This window comes from Mandrillus leucophaeus, unplaced genomic scaffold (assembly GCF_000951045.1).
Source record: "Mandrillus leucophaeus isolate KB7577 unplaced genomic scaffold, Mleu.le_1.0 Scaffold1451, whole genome shotgun sequence".
In the NCBI taxonomy this organism is placed as follows: domain Eukaryota; kingdom Metazoa; phylum Chordata; class Mammalia; order Primates; family Cercopithecidae; genus Mandrillus; species Mandrillus leucophaeus.
Window position 1 is genome coordinate 783,185 of NW_012101423.1, and position 15,548 is coordinate 798,732.

General features: G+C 39.0%; 1 protein-coding gene across 1 annotated transcript in view; it reads right to left on the minus strand.

Annotated features, from left to right (window-relative positions):
- Positions 1–15,548, minus strand: part of GRM1 (glutamate receptor, metabotropic 1) — a 285,034-nt gene that overhangs the window by 3,761 nt on the left and 265,725 nt on the right. The gene's annotated exons all lie outside the window — the stretch shown is intronic.

Sequence of the window (15,548 nt, forward strand, 5' to 3'; positions counted from 1 at the left end):
TAAAATACATATAAAACATATGCAAACCTAGCTCAATGTAATTTAACTGCTGTCTCTGCTGTAGGCCTTTGCTCCAGCACCCCATACCGCCTCTTACAAAAGGAACACCAAGAGCTGTAGTTACCACGGGATGCCACTGGAGCTGCAGCCAGTGATTCCATCCCGAGCCAAGGAAGGAAATATTGACCCTGAGAAAAGTTGTTGAGGAGAAAAGCCAGTTTGTTGTAGAAATAGCTGTTTTCATTTAGGTCTAAGATTTCACAAAGCTCTTTTTCTCCCTTGCGCTCTCTCCCTCTCCCTCTCTGTCTCTCTCTGACACACACACACACACACACACACACACACACACACTTTTGAAAAACTCCCAACTGATGTAGGAAAACTTTTTTAAAAAAAATTTTAGTTACATATGAACAACCAAAATAATGGCTATTGTCCTTGGGACAAATTAAGAACCACATACAAAGCTACTCTCGTTGTGTTGTGGGATTATAAAATAGATCCTCTCAGTTGCCCATTCTCATATGCAAGTATTTCCCATGACCAGGGTGGCGTGATCACACAGGGTACCTATAAGGAACATAAAAAAGCAGATGACAGAAAAACTCGGACTCATGGTCAATTTATGAGCTTCGTAGCTTTTGATTTTTTTAAAAACATTTCAATGAATAATTTCTCACACATACAGTGGATCACAATTCACATAAAGGCCCTGATTCACAGCAACTAGTTTGGGATTTTCACACTAGGAACATTAGGAACAAGATTATGATTGAGACAAAGCAGCAGTTACTGAGACAAAGACCTCTACTCATTGAGCCTTGGTGAAGAAAAGTCTTAGGGTGCCAGCAGTCTCCCAGCCGTATCAACTCTCATCTTCATGGCACCCACAGAAAACCAGACATATGGAGTTTCTCCCTGAATAAGAAAATAATGAGATGTACTGTGGCATACACCCCAAATTCTGTCCTATTGTAATAACTCTGATCTTACTTCTGGACTTAGCTTCTTTTCTGTATAACTTTTAGCATATGGTGGTACCTTACCATAGCCTTCTATTAATAACAACGGTGGTAATCCTTAAATCAGGAAATAATTGTTTCTTTTTTTTTTTTTTTAAGAAGTCTGCTTTTTCTCTGTACTCAGTAAAATGACAGAGAAAGTAGCATAATAATAACACATGTGTGACATTAAAAGGAATATTTTTTTTCTTGAAGTGGAGGTGTGAAATAGACTATATTCTAGTTTTTGTTTGGAAAAAATGTAGGAAATGATTAGTAGTTTAAATAATGGTTTATTTAATCATCTTGAGAATATAAGAACGAATACTTCAAAAATTATATGTGAGCACCATTTATGATGAAGGCAATGTTTTGACATTTCATATTTTATAATCTTGAAATGTAAAGTGAGACAGATAAGTACACATGAGTGTAAAAGTCTGATATTGATTATAGAAAATTTTGGATATAAAGGCTCTAAAATAGATAAAACAGTTAAAAGTGTTGACCTCATTATTTGGGAAATAGGTGGTTCCTCCATATATCTGATAACCTACACTGCATTTTTAATTTTCTAGGGAAAAAAGTCATCTCTATTATATCAAAGTTAATATTTCTTTCAAATATATGCTTTACACTTTATCTGAGACTGTATAAGTACTTGTAAAGTTTTAAAAAATTGTCTCATTGACTTCCACACTATGTTGTTGGAATAGCTGACTCTTTTCTGAAGTGAACAAACTAAAGAACAGACCAGTGGCGTTCCTGGCGAGAACAAGTAGTCAACCAGCCAGCCAGAATCACTGCCAGAATCCGCAGTTGTTCTGAGCTTAAAACTCTAGGTAAGCTCATCCCTCACTTAATATTTCTCAACAGCCCCCTCATCTACCACTATACACACTTTGTTTCTCTTTATGCATTCAATATGCCTCTTCTAGAAAGGCAAATATAAAACTTATTTGCCCTCCTTAAGAATGTCTTACTACATACAACATCCAACTCAGTGATTTGCATCATTTTAAATTGCAATGAAAAAAATGAAACCATCATTCTCAGCAAACTATCGCAAGAACAGAAAACCAAACACCGCATGTTCTCACTCATAGGTGGGAACTGACAAGGAGATCACCTGGACTCGGGAAGGGGAACATCACACACGGGGGCCAATTACGGGGAGGGGGGAGGGGGGAGGGATTGCATTGGGAGTTATACCTGATGTAAATGACGAGTTGATGGGTGCTGAAGAGCTGATGGGTGCGGCACATCAACATGGCACAGGTATACATATGTAACAAACCTGCGCGTTGTGCACATGTACCCTAGAATTTAAAGTATAATAATAAAAAAAATAAAAAATTTAAAAAAAAAGAAAAAAGAAAAAAATGTTTCCTTCCCCACCTTCCCACTTCTTAATAGGCGTTAGGAAATGTCTTCTTAATGTTTACCAGAAAAATGCTTAAACAAAATGTTATCCTGTATCTATTTGGTTGTGTGTATGTGTGTTAAAAAAATAAAATAAAATAATAAAAATAAAAACAACAACAAAAAAAAAACAGGTCCCTTGAGAACTAGTCTGCCTCTAATTCAATCAGCAGGCTTAGCTGTCCCTTAGTTTCCACACATAATAGCAAAAAGGTAGCTTGTTTCCTGGAAAGCCCTAAGGTGATCCCACTCATTCACATGGGCTGTTTTCCTCATTGTCCACAGGTTCTATGCGGGCCTCTTTTTAAATCAAAAGCACCCATAAGTTAACGGTATTATTAATCATGTTGCAGACAGATATAATCATAATTTAGTTCTATTTTAATTAAATCCAATTTTTATTGTTGAGATGGGACATTTTCACTATGGCCTTCAGAACTGGTAACTGTCGTTCCCCTCAGTCTTGCTCTAGATTTGCTGTAAAGTACTATTTAATTAGGAAACAGATCTCACGCCTCAGGGCATTTATCAGATTAACAAAATTAGCATAATCTTTTTTTCAAGGACAAAACAAATTGCTTTTTAAAAACCAAAGATAGCAGAAGGAATGTATCATCTCACAGACGTTGCAGCACTGAGTATAAACTTTGGTCCTTCCGGATGAGTCATCTCTTACCTGTGGTCCATAGATAATCTGAAAGGTCCATGTATCTATACCTGCATTGAGCATTGTTTTTAGACTGAATAAATATTATGTATTTGTAGACAATGCACTGCTGTTTTTAAATGTATGTGGATGCTGTTATAATAAAGTGTGCTATTTAATACATGTGTAACTAAATTCTGGGAAGCTTTTATTTTGTTCTATATTCAAATGACCATGATAGAGGTACATTTAGTAATAATAGATTCAGGTGAAGGCTTAAGAACTGTTTTGTTGAGAAACGAGAGTATCTTATTTGAGAAGGCTGGGAACCAACTACTGTGATATTAAGAACAGAAAAATATATAAAATCAAATCCCTTTATATCAAAAAAGAGTAAACACATTATAAAAATACAGTATTACCCTGCAAAATGATATTTATTTAATCCCAGATAACTTTAATTGTTTCTGCTTATGCCACCAGCTTCCTCCTTCTATTGTTTAATTTTATTTGGCCTCCTAATCTTAGGAAAAGCAATCTGGTTTAGAAAACACCACATACTTGTTACAAAGCACCCGAACCTTTTGCTCAAACTTCAAAAGACAGACCTGAGACCTAAAACAATCTCATATTTGAAGATCAAATGCAGCAGCATTTAGAGTAAATATCTCAGGTGGCTCAATTGGAGGAAAACACTGTTAGGCCTACAGAATGTATAGAATAATGTATAGTTACTGTGTGGACATCTGGGCAGGCCTGAGGCTGCAGTTCCAGCAACAACAGGTTCAGGATCTTGCTTTGATTTTTCTTTCATTAGATAACTATCTCAATCCCCCAAACAGAAAACCCAATATTTACAGCACTCTTGAGAGTTGAGAGTGGGTGGTGTAAACAGATTAGTGTATCTTTGGCATTCAGTGATCCTGTCTGTTTTATTTGTTTCAGTAAGTACTAGTTACATCAGCAGAGTACACTGTTCTCTGATCCAGAGAGGTTTAAAATGGGAATAACAGTGGGTGGGTGTTTGAGATCATCAGGAGGGAAGCCTCCTGCACAAGCTGCCTGAAGGGGAAGCTTACACAACACCTGTCTTTCTTATGTCCAAATCAAGTCTTTGCCTCTAGGCTTAATAGCTTCACAACAGATATAAGGACAGTATCCAGAAAGCCCACAGATAATGCAAGACCTTCGCATAAGAAAGAGAGGCTAACTCTTTGGAACCTGAGGAGGGTAGTCTTTGTTTTCTCTGAAAGTGAAAATGGAAACAGAAAACACCATCGAGTCCCAGGAAGGAGAGAATTGGTTCATCAAGAAAAAATATCAAAAGGCACAGGCTTCGGGGCAGTTCTGCTCTGGCTCCTGCAGCTACAGCTAGAATATGAGGCCTGTCAAGGAAGGGGAGGTTCTGACCCCACCAAAACTTTCCCAAAGGAATGCTGGAAATAAAACTGTCCAAATAGTTCAACTTCACATTCATCAGCCCTCTGGTACCCCAGTGCAGCTTCAGAAGTAGGTCTTGTAGAATCTCAGGCCTAAGAACTATTTGACACCAGTTGAATCAGACTTCTGTTTTCCCAGGCAACCCCAAGTTTGTCATCAATACAAAGGACTCCCACTGACTCCAGCTCCACTTCTTGAAAGCCTTCCAGAAAAATCTGCCTATTTAGAATGTATTCTCAAACTTGGGGGCCTATCTGAACATAATTACAATTTCTCATCTTTTTGACTCATCACTGGCTGTAAGGTAGAGAATCTCTGAATGTGCTTTCTAATTATATGAGAACGTGGTAGTTTCTGTTGATATTACATCTTAAATAGTATTGTGAAGCTTAGCCTTTTCCCCTTTAATTCTACCTTCATCTTAAGCTAGTCAGAAAGCCATTGGCTTGCTGAAATTAGAGAATATCACGAAGTCTAAATATGCAGTTCTTCTTTTAGGATGTTTACATCAATTACATCCTACATCCTCAAGTTATATGACACCAGATAAAATACAATACAAAGAAAATCAGTTTGCCTTTATTAAGACCTGTGCTTTCTTCATTGATCAATAAAGAAAAAGACATTCAGAGATAAAATTACCTAATCAAATTCAGTAAAGTATGGAAGGCACCATAAACTTTGTCTGGGTAGAGGCTCCACTCTTCCGAGAAAATTGCTCAATTTATTTCATATTAAAGAATAGAATTCTGATGGATACTAAAATTTTTCCAAGTACATTTTGAATGGTCTTTGGTCCAATGTAATCATGATTACTGGCTGATCTAAGAAATTCTTGTACCAAAGTCTATTTAAGACAACATGTTGGTACCATGGCATTGCTTTAGCAGAGGTATAACAAATATGATTATATTTCTTCAGGAAGTATAGATGAATGTAAATTATGCTCCCTTTAAAGGAACTTCAGATCAAACATTATTATTTCTTCTATGCTTTGTGCTACCAGAAACAATCTCTTAATAGTAAGAGATTTTGATGCTCCTCGGCTCTACCTGGAGTTCTCACAATTTACCCTGGGAAATGGGAAAACTGGTAAATTTTCCAATTTGCTGATTTCCCAACAAAGAAATGCAACTGCCATATTTCCTGCAACTGGAAAATTCGCCGATTTTCTAACTGCGATAAAAATTACAGCTGCATTGCTCTGTTGGGATTATTTCTCAGGAGTAGGATAGATCTAGACAGATCATAATGGTCCAGTAGGCAGCTTTATTTCCGTCATCACTAATCTCTTTGCCTTGCCTATTCACAAAAACAGTGGGAACTGAAGGTCACAGAAGAACATATCTTTAAAAAAAAAAATTTAACAGGAACAACCATGGCTAAAAATACCCAGTCTTAGTTTAGTCTATGGTGCACAGATTTAAACCTACTTATCTCTTCCTAATCCTTTATGGTCTGAAGAAGGAGTGTTTGAATAGATCCTATTCTGAAAGTTCTTAATGGCCAGTCTGTTAGCTTTGCTGATTGTTACTTTATTTTCTGTCACCCACCAGGGAGGTACCACATTCAGCTTTTACTTTTGCTTTTAGGCACTCACCTTTTAGTCACAAAATGTCAGTCAACTCTCCTCTCTGTCTGGCCCTGCTGTCATGATAAGACAAGCACATCTACCCATTCCCATCAATCCTTTTTGACAGGCAGCCAGCAGCTCTCACAATTAGAATCTCCTTGCTGTGTCCTTGGTTAGACTCACCCCATGATGCAAGAAACACTCAGTGCCTTCTGAGCTTGGGAGAATTACAGAGAATTCATCCAGCCACAGTAGAGTGGCTCTGGCCTAGATGTACAGACGCCTCTCAGTTACTACCTGGAACACCAGCAGGACTACCGTATTTGTTCCTCTAAGAATCAGTATGATTTGGTGGAGACCACACTCTTTCTATTTGGGCTTGTATGAGGAAAAGCAGAAAGGCAGACAACAGACTTCCCAGTGCACTCCACTGAGTGAAGGGAAGAGATGTTATGGCCCTATTCACCAGCCTCCATGGCCAGGTTCAGTAGCAGACATTTGAACAAATCGGGCTCTTCTCATCTGAAGAGCTATTCAAGCCACAGGCACCTCATCAGTGGACTCCCTCCTGCTGCAGGAATGTGTACCTTTGACTCTCCCAGGAGTTTGAAGGGCTGTAAAGGAACAGCTGAAAATGACCACAGACTCCGTGCACAACGAACTGAACATGGTCTATGTTCTTTTGTTAACTTAAAAAGACACTGTCAAGATCTAAAGGTCAAAAATGAGACCAAACATGCATCGTTTTTATCAGACGAGGAAATCTGATAAAAATCACTCATAATGTTAGGAAAATGACTGCTTTTCCTTTTTGTAAAATGTACTTTCTGTGGGACACACAAAACTTTTGTTTTGTGCTCCCCAGGGCGTGGGAGGCACCCAGCAGAGGCTCATGTTGGCACCCACCCCCGCAAACTGACATGATAGAACTCTTCCATAAATTCAAGCTATGACTTTTACTTTAGTGCAGACAGCATCATTTCAAACATTTGTGCAACCGCAAAAAGGCAAAAAAAGAAAAGAAAAGAAAGAGCTCTGTTTGCCAAGGAGAAGCTGACAAATTTCTGAAGGGGGAAAATTCACTTTCGAGCTTGTGAGTGGGAGTCACAAACAAAAGTGAATCTCCAGAATCAGAAAAAAAAAAATAGTGCATCAAAACATAAAAAAGCAGAGAGACTAAATGAACAACTTGACAGTGTCCTTTTAAGAACGATGGACAATAAATTTAAGGCAGTCGTGCAAACCATGGCACGTAAATGAATTCTTCATTCTGATGGCATGCATCACATCTGTTTCCATGTTAGAAAGTGGAAAAACCCAGGAGAGAGAAAGCAAGGGGCAAAACACTAGATTTTCCATGCAGCTTCTCTTACACATTCACTGCAGTGTGGGGGTTTTCAAAGCTGCACATGTGCCGACGGACATTGGCTGGTGGGCGAGAATTCTGGCTGCCTCTTCCTGAAGATTGAAAAGAAAAAGACACCCAGTGAGCGAGGGGGTTATACATGTGTACAGATATGGCAAGTCCACCACTCAGGCAGTGCCTGGCCCTGAGCCTTGCTCTGTATTGCCTCCACCTCCATTTCCTGTATGGTCTCTGCTCTGCCTGGCTGTTTCTTATTGCCAGGCTATTTCTTAAAGCCATGTCAGTGGGGTGCATCTCTTTCCAAGTGGCAGATGTTTTTTTGCTCTCTGTGTGTGTGTCTATCCTAGGTTGGCTCTTTCCCTCCACTGTTGACACCTTTCTTTATCCCTGGTGGCAGTGGACTTCACCTATACTCACTTTGATGTAGGCTGATTCTTCCCGCCCTCTACCCTTCTTAAAGGAAGTGCAAGAGTTTGTCTGACACTGTGACTTAATTGCACTCTTAATTTTCCTGCATATTATGGCATCATGAATGCATTGCTGTCACTTCATATAAAGTCACATTTATCTCTTGGCATTCACAAGACAGAAAGTGTCCAATGGTAGAGAGATGGGGAGCAGCAAGAGACCCACCTGTTGAGACTGGAAGAATCTGTACAAGGGAAGAATATCGTCTCATTCCCTAATTGGATGTCTCCCTATACAGTACCTAGGATAATCTGTCCTCTGTGCCCCTTTGGCAGATGGAGAAGAGAACTGGCTAAACATGACAAGGCTGATGGGCAGCCATGGGTAGTTGGTCTTTCCATCATTTTTTGGAATAAGGATAAGTGTTTTTCCCGTAAGTCAGCTAGCACTGCAGAAGGTAGTGGGATAAAGCTGTCTGGCTGTCATGCTACATAAGCGGGCTGTCTGTCATAGAAAATAATTTCAGGGACAAGATGCTTAGGGTGAACTATCAGCACATGCTACAGGTGGTGTGGATGAGGTTGGTTCAACTGGAGAGAAATCTCTCATGTCAGGGGACTCTGCAGTGATGCAGTTCCCTATAGGGCTCCTCAAACTCATCAGTACTCTCTATGAGTCAACATCTGACCCTCTACCCAGAAGATGCTGGTAGCAACTGTCCAGGGTAACCTGGAAGAGGACCACAATGGCTCCTGGCAAGTCAAAGACCTTTTCCTTCTCTTCTATCTCTTTTTCCCATCAAAGTAGACAGAAGAGTGAAAACTCGGAAGAAAGAGGAGGAAGAGGTATTGCAGGAGGAGACCATGCCCCTTCCCATTCCAAGTCTTTCAGGCTGAGGCATGACATGTGCTGGGAAGAAGAGCTGTGAGTTTTAACTTTTAAAAAAGAATACTCTGGAACAGATGTTCACTACCTGAAAGCAAGGGATTTGATCTGAATGTATAAGTCAGGAAAAGATTTTCCAAAGCACAATGAATGTAACAGAGAAGCAACAAAATTAATCCATATGTATGATTCCATCAAGTTTGAACCATTCACGAAATCATTTAAAGGTGCATGATCCACCCACAGTAATTTGAAATCCTCATCCAAAAATAAGAATTTGAGACACCTTGCTGTAACTTCATTATTACTGCAATAATCCATTCATTTAAGAAACTTAGGAAAAGAGACACTGCTTGCTATCAAACTTGTCAAGGTAATATGCCCCTGACATTCAAGATGCCCACTTGAAATCACAAAGATCATTGAAACAATGAAAATGTTAGCAAGGAGATGATCAGGAGTAAAGGTATGTCTGAATATATAAATGAAGTTAGTGGGAAGTAATATGTAAAATAATATTCAAACAACTTTATTTCTCATGAAAGAAGATAGAAAATACACTCAAAGCATCAGGCGTTGCCTTGTTTGCATGCTCTTGACCCTCTAATTAATTCTACTTTTGAGGAATGTCTGTACATGGTCTATTCAATTGGCACTGGGAACTGGGGCCCTGGCAGGACCAGCTTCATGGGCCTGTAACCAGCACAGACAGACAAACACAATCCCTCCCTCTAAAGAGCCCTGCACTTGATGTTTAGTGCTCTGTGATCATTCTCTTGAAATTCATAATAATGTTATCTTTTAATTTGTGTTTTGTAAGTGATGGTCAATGGGAAAATAGAGCATGCGCTGGGAGCCTCAGTTTACACATGGCCCCCATCTTGCAGCCTCCCTGCCTTTCTGGACAGGCTATGGGCTTTTTGGACTCTTGTCCCCTGCGTCTCAGCCCTGTCCAGCCTCCCACTACCTGTTCCTGCCTAGAAATCACTGCCACTTTCCCTCCCTCCCTCACCTTCCCTCCCTTTCCCTCTCCTTCCCTCCTCTTCCCATTCCTTTTTCCTTTCCTTTCTGTCACACACTGATGGATTCAGCATAGCTTTACCCATATATTTCCATTGCTCACCACTGACAAGGGGTTGGGTACAAGTCCTGACGAGATCAGGGTCTGATGTACGTGCCCTGCCCTATCTCAAGACAACGAATGGCAGTGGTTCTCTCCTCCCTGGACTGGCAGTGCCACTACACTTTTGGTAGGCAACACGCAGTGGCAAGCCTCTTGCCCATCCTTTATCCAGATACTTTAGATGTCTCTGCACTGTTATTGCAATACCCTTGGGAGTCGCCTGTCTAATATGGACTGAGGCAAGAGGCATATGAGAAAGAAAGGGAACTGGTTCAACTTCCCTATGGCCTCTGCCCAGTAACTGGCTGGAGGGGAACCTGGCAGCCTGTGGGCCATGCACGTGCAGTCACAAAATGGGGGCGGCCGTGTCTGCTGGGACTTCATTTGCCCCACACAAGGGAACACAGCACTAAATGAAAAATACAAAACACCATGACAAATCAAGAGAAGCTATGGCTTTATAATGCAGTACCGTTAACACTTCCCCTGCTTTTTGAATCAGGGGCTCCGTGTTTTCATTTTGCACTGGGCCCTGCAAATAATGCAGCTGGTCCTGCCTGCTGGGGATGTCTAATGATAAAAACAAGGGGTCGGGGGATGCCTTGACAACTTAGAGACTTGATGTACTGACCTTAGCACAGTTGCACAGTGTGGTGTACCCGGGCTGCATCTGTACTTCTGTGTCTCCCAGGAACTGGACAGGAAGCTCTGTGGCCTCTGTGACTTACATTGCCTCTTTAAACTACTCCTGCAGTTAGGGGACAGTTCTGTGGTTCCTTTGAGGCTTTCAGGCATATTGACAGCCAAGCTTCACACAGTAACTCTGAGTAATCCCAAAGACACCCTAATTAACTATTGATGGAGAGATTTGAAAAAAAAACAACAATAAAGCATCTCCTTTATGATCCCTTTTTTTTTTTTTGGTCTCTGACTTTCACTTTGCATTGCAGTGAAATATAAATGGCCCTGCGTACAGACCTTGCTTTTATGAAAGGAGTGTTTTATTAAAGGTTACAGGCCAAGCCATGTAAAATCTGAGGCCACAGTGGCCATTTTATCAACTGCATAAAAACTGAGAGAAAGAGGTTGACTTCAGGGTATTTTTAGTAATTGTAAAACCACATATTCAACCAACCACAGATTCAGCAAGCCAGAGTAAAAGCTTGGAGGTAAAATGTAGCATATGGGGGCTTGTCAAATATAAGTCCCAAATCTGTGCTTGAATCTTTTGGCAGAAGTTGTGGATTTAAAGAAACCCCAGAAGTAGTTTAGTTAGAAAGAATCCTCTTCAATTTATTCTTAAAGTGCAAAGATCTCTCTCTCTCTTTCTCTTCCCTTCTCTCCTTCCTTCCTTTTTTCTTTTCTTCCTTCCTTCCTCTCTTTCCCTCCCTCCCTCCCTCCTCTCCCTTTCCTTCTCCTCCCCTCCTCTTCCCATTCCTTTTTCCTTTTCTTTCTTCCTTTTGTAAAGTCACTGCTTATCATACACTGATGGATTCTGCATAGCTTTACCCATGTATTTCCATTGTCCAAATAATCTTCCTTGATATAACAACCTATCTGTCTTTGAGAGATACTTAACTCTGTATGACTTTGCTTTAATATGTTATTTTATCTACATCAGGTCACCCATTCTTCCCCACTTTCTATGTAAATATTTATTTTTTAAATGAAGTCAGAATTTGTTACAAATAAATTTTACTCAGTATGATGTTAGCAATGAGATCTCTGGACATTGAGTCAGGAGGCCTGGCACTTTCCAATTGTATGATCACTTCTTTCAGACTCAATTTTTTCACCCTTAAAGAAGGATTGTTGAAAAGGTATTGTGAAAATGCTTTCAAATAGCAAAATGCTATTCCAGCCTAAGCCATAAGCCATTGCTATTAATACCCTTATTTTGAAGGATGGAAAAATAAAGACACAGACAAAAGACCCAGATATTTTAAATATCAGTGTGTATTTAGCTTAGACTTATTTCATAGGATCTCAAACTTCCCTTCACTTTACTCGTTGACTTTAACCACTTTCCTTACTTAAGAATGTCAATAACTTCTAGTAGAAAATAAACTAGACTTTATTTTCTCTCTCTTCCAGACTTTTTTATTTGGGCAACAGTGACTTTGAATGGATTTGTCAGGAACAGGTGAGGCACACAGTCAGGTTAGCTGTCTATGCAGTTGCATGTTTATGGAAGTTTGGAGGTTAATCTACTTTTTAGCAGAGATAAAATGGTCTATACAATTCCAGATGGTCAGTCTCAAAAATATAGAAAGCTCACCATGGAAATAATAATGCAGCAGCTGTCCAAAGTAATCATAAAGAATGACAGCCACCACTCAAGACCATTTTAGCAGGGTACAGTCTATTTTATGTTGTTTTTATAGATAAATACATAATTTGTGCCTCTGATTGCTCTCAAAAGCCAAATGCATTTTTGCCTATTTTCTGAATTTTAATATTTGTTTTTCAGCATTTGTTCATAGGAATGGAGAATGGAGCTCTGAGTACGTGTGCAGGCTCTCTGAAAACGGAAATTTTTTTCCACCCTTCCTTTTAACACATGCATGTATGTCAAAACTCTTATATGCACAATGCAGTTTTTCCATATAGGTGTAAAATATTGCTTCATTTCAAAATTTTTAATATTAAGATTCATAAACTAGTAAGAGGCTACAGAGAATGATTTAATAACATTCAGTTTAGTTACTAACACAGATTTGCCAAATATTAACATTTTGCCTTATTAAAATCTTCTTTCTTTTGAAAATACTAAGGATATGTTTGAAGCCCTCTGTATATTATTCTAAATATGAATCTTCTCCTTTTAAAGAGACAAATTGTTATGTATTGTCGCTTGGCATATTTTAATGCTTTTACAACATGTATACTCATATGTGTCAGTAAATAATACATGACAGTGTTTAGCATATTGTATTTTATATACTTGACATTACTCTACATTTCCATCCAACAATTTCCCTTTTTGCACAGTATTATGTTGGTATGTATAGCTCTAGTTCACTCACTTAAATTAAATTGAATAAATACCACACTTTAACAAGTAATCCATTCTTCTACTGATGACCATTTAGTTTGTTTCCTACATTCTGCTATTTTATCAATGCTGCAATAACCATTGTCAAGTATGTCTTCTTGCACAAACATGGGAGATTCTTTCCCATGATATTTACTTAAAACTAGAATTAGTACTTTGTTGAGCATGCACATTCATCTTTCTTATATATTGCCAAATTGCTCTGCAAAGTTCTTGCACAATTTACACTAGTGTATGAGGCTTTTAGACATTCTGTTTGGTTTTCAAACACTTTTAAAATTAGCTTTTTATTATGGCAATTTTCAAAGATATTAGATGTTGTCATCCTGATGCATACTTTGTAAAAACATCCCATCAATCTTTCCTCTGGTGGTTTTACCAGCAATTAATTATCAGAGTGTAGATAAATAATTTTATTATGAGACTTCAAAGTGGTGATGCAATTCTATCATCCTTTTTGTATCTGTCAACTACATTTCCTCTCTAAAGAAGAAGTTTCCCTCATCATCTATTTAGTTCCTCTGAGATAGAGTTCAAACAGAAAATGCAAGGCAAATAGATGATTCTTTTCCTTTACTTATCAATGTTAAGAATCCTGACTTGATTTTCTAACATTCTCCAATAGTGTATTACATGGGGGTCTGCTTCTACTGTCTGTTTCCCTAGGTTTTCCAGAAATATGGTCCTATCTCTTGGTATGCCTAATAGTATTTTATATCAGATAAGACTCTGTGAACATATAAAATAAGATTATGCTGAGGCCCTAGAAAGTGCTATCTTGCTTTACTATTTTCTCTGCTAAGTAGAGGGACACTGCTTAACATAATCCAACCAGTGACTCAGCTGACTCACAGTCATTTTGCAATTTTGATAAAAATCAGTCTACCATAGGGCATATCCCTTTAGGACTTTCAACAGAAAGCCTGGCTGTGCACTATTGCACTTCATCTGGTGGGTCTTTCTCTCCATCACCTGCTTTTTGGTGTGCTGCAGATAGCTTCAAAATTAGAAAAAATATCTCGACAGGGAACCTTGATAATGTGTTTGAATGACTTTGAGTCTTCAATTTTGTCCTTTTAGCTTCACATAATTATGAAAGTGTTTTTGAGCTCTCTCCTCGATGAGTCTGTTTCTCAGCACTGGAGAACTCTATGGAAATCTATTCTGTATGTCAGATGTATTCAGCTTATCTTTTAATCTTTCTGACCCACCCAACGGCAGACAACAAATGTGTTGAGGGAGAAGCTGGACCTGTAGTGAAGCCTCTCTGGCCTTTCATTTCCTCACCCCAGTCCTTCGTGACCAAAAGATTTCCTGTTTCCTCTGCTCCTTCCATTGATTCTCCACTGGGCCCAACCCTGGAAACTCAGGGATATGGTTTAGCTCTCTGTCCCACCCAAATCCCATCTCGAATTGTAATCCCTGTGTTGGAGAAGGGGCCTCGTGGGAGGCGACTGCATCCTGGAAGCAGGCTTCCCCCTTCCCCCTTGATATTCTTGTGATAGTGAGTGTGCTCTCACGAGATCTGATTCTTTGAAGGTGTGTGGCACTTCCCCCTTCACTCACTTGCTTTCCTGCTCTGCCACGGTAAGACGTGCTTGTTTCTCTTCGCCATCTGCCATGATTGTAAGTTTCCTGAGGCCTCCCAGTTGTGATTCCTGTTAAGCCTGTGAAACTGTGGGTCAATTAGACCTATTTTCTTCATAAATTACCCAGTCTCAGGTAGTTCTGTATAGTGGTGTGAGAATGAACAAATACACTCAGCCTCCAGATAGTGCCCTGAATTGGCAAATTTGCACTATCAGTGTTTGCCCCATGGAAACACGGCTGCAGATAATTGTCTCAGTTTTCAGTTCTCCTCTCTCTCAGATTTTAGTTTCATTAATCTTCGTCATTTCAGTAGCTCCCTGCTGTAAATAAATTACCTTTGTCTTTCCTATTGTTTTTCCAATTATTCTTCTTGGGAGCTATTCGGCCACAGTCTCTTTCATTCTACCCAAAACAAAAGTCTCATCAGGATTCTTTATTTCTTAATTTTTGCCAAACTGAGGGTTGCAAAATGATATCTTATTATTTTTCTTCCCTCTGTTTCTTTGGTAATGTTTAGGTTCCCTAAAGGATCCTTAGCCTTCATGGAATCTTGCATATGTTTCCTTCACAATTCCAACATGTTTGTCAAGTTCCTGTACAATTCACATTGCAATGTAGGTGAAATCTTGGTATCTCTCCTGTGATCCTTTTTACTCCTTATATGTTATTAATGTTAATTCTAATCTCCCATAGGCCATAGTCTCTAAAGACTGATATGATTCATGTCAGAATTACCTTATGTGCCACATTATTCTGCTTTCATATGCCCCAATTTTTTCAAATAATTAAGAAAACCATAGAATTTCTCATGCAAACCTATTACTTTTAAGAGTGAAAGAAGTTTTCTTTATAATTAAGCCATAAAAAAGGGATAACTTGGGACTGTCTGGATAGGTACAAAGACATATGGCCACTCTACTTATTATGAGTGTTAAATGAATGATTGAATAAATCAAAACAGAATATAGAAATATTCTTAATATGAATATTAGCAAGAAATAATTTTGAGCTTCTCTATTACTTTGCTAATTGCAGGGAT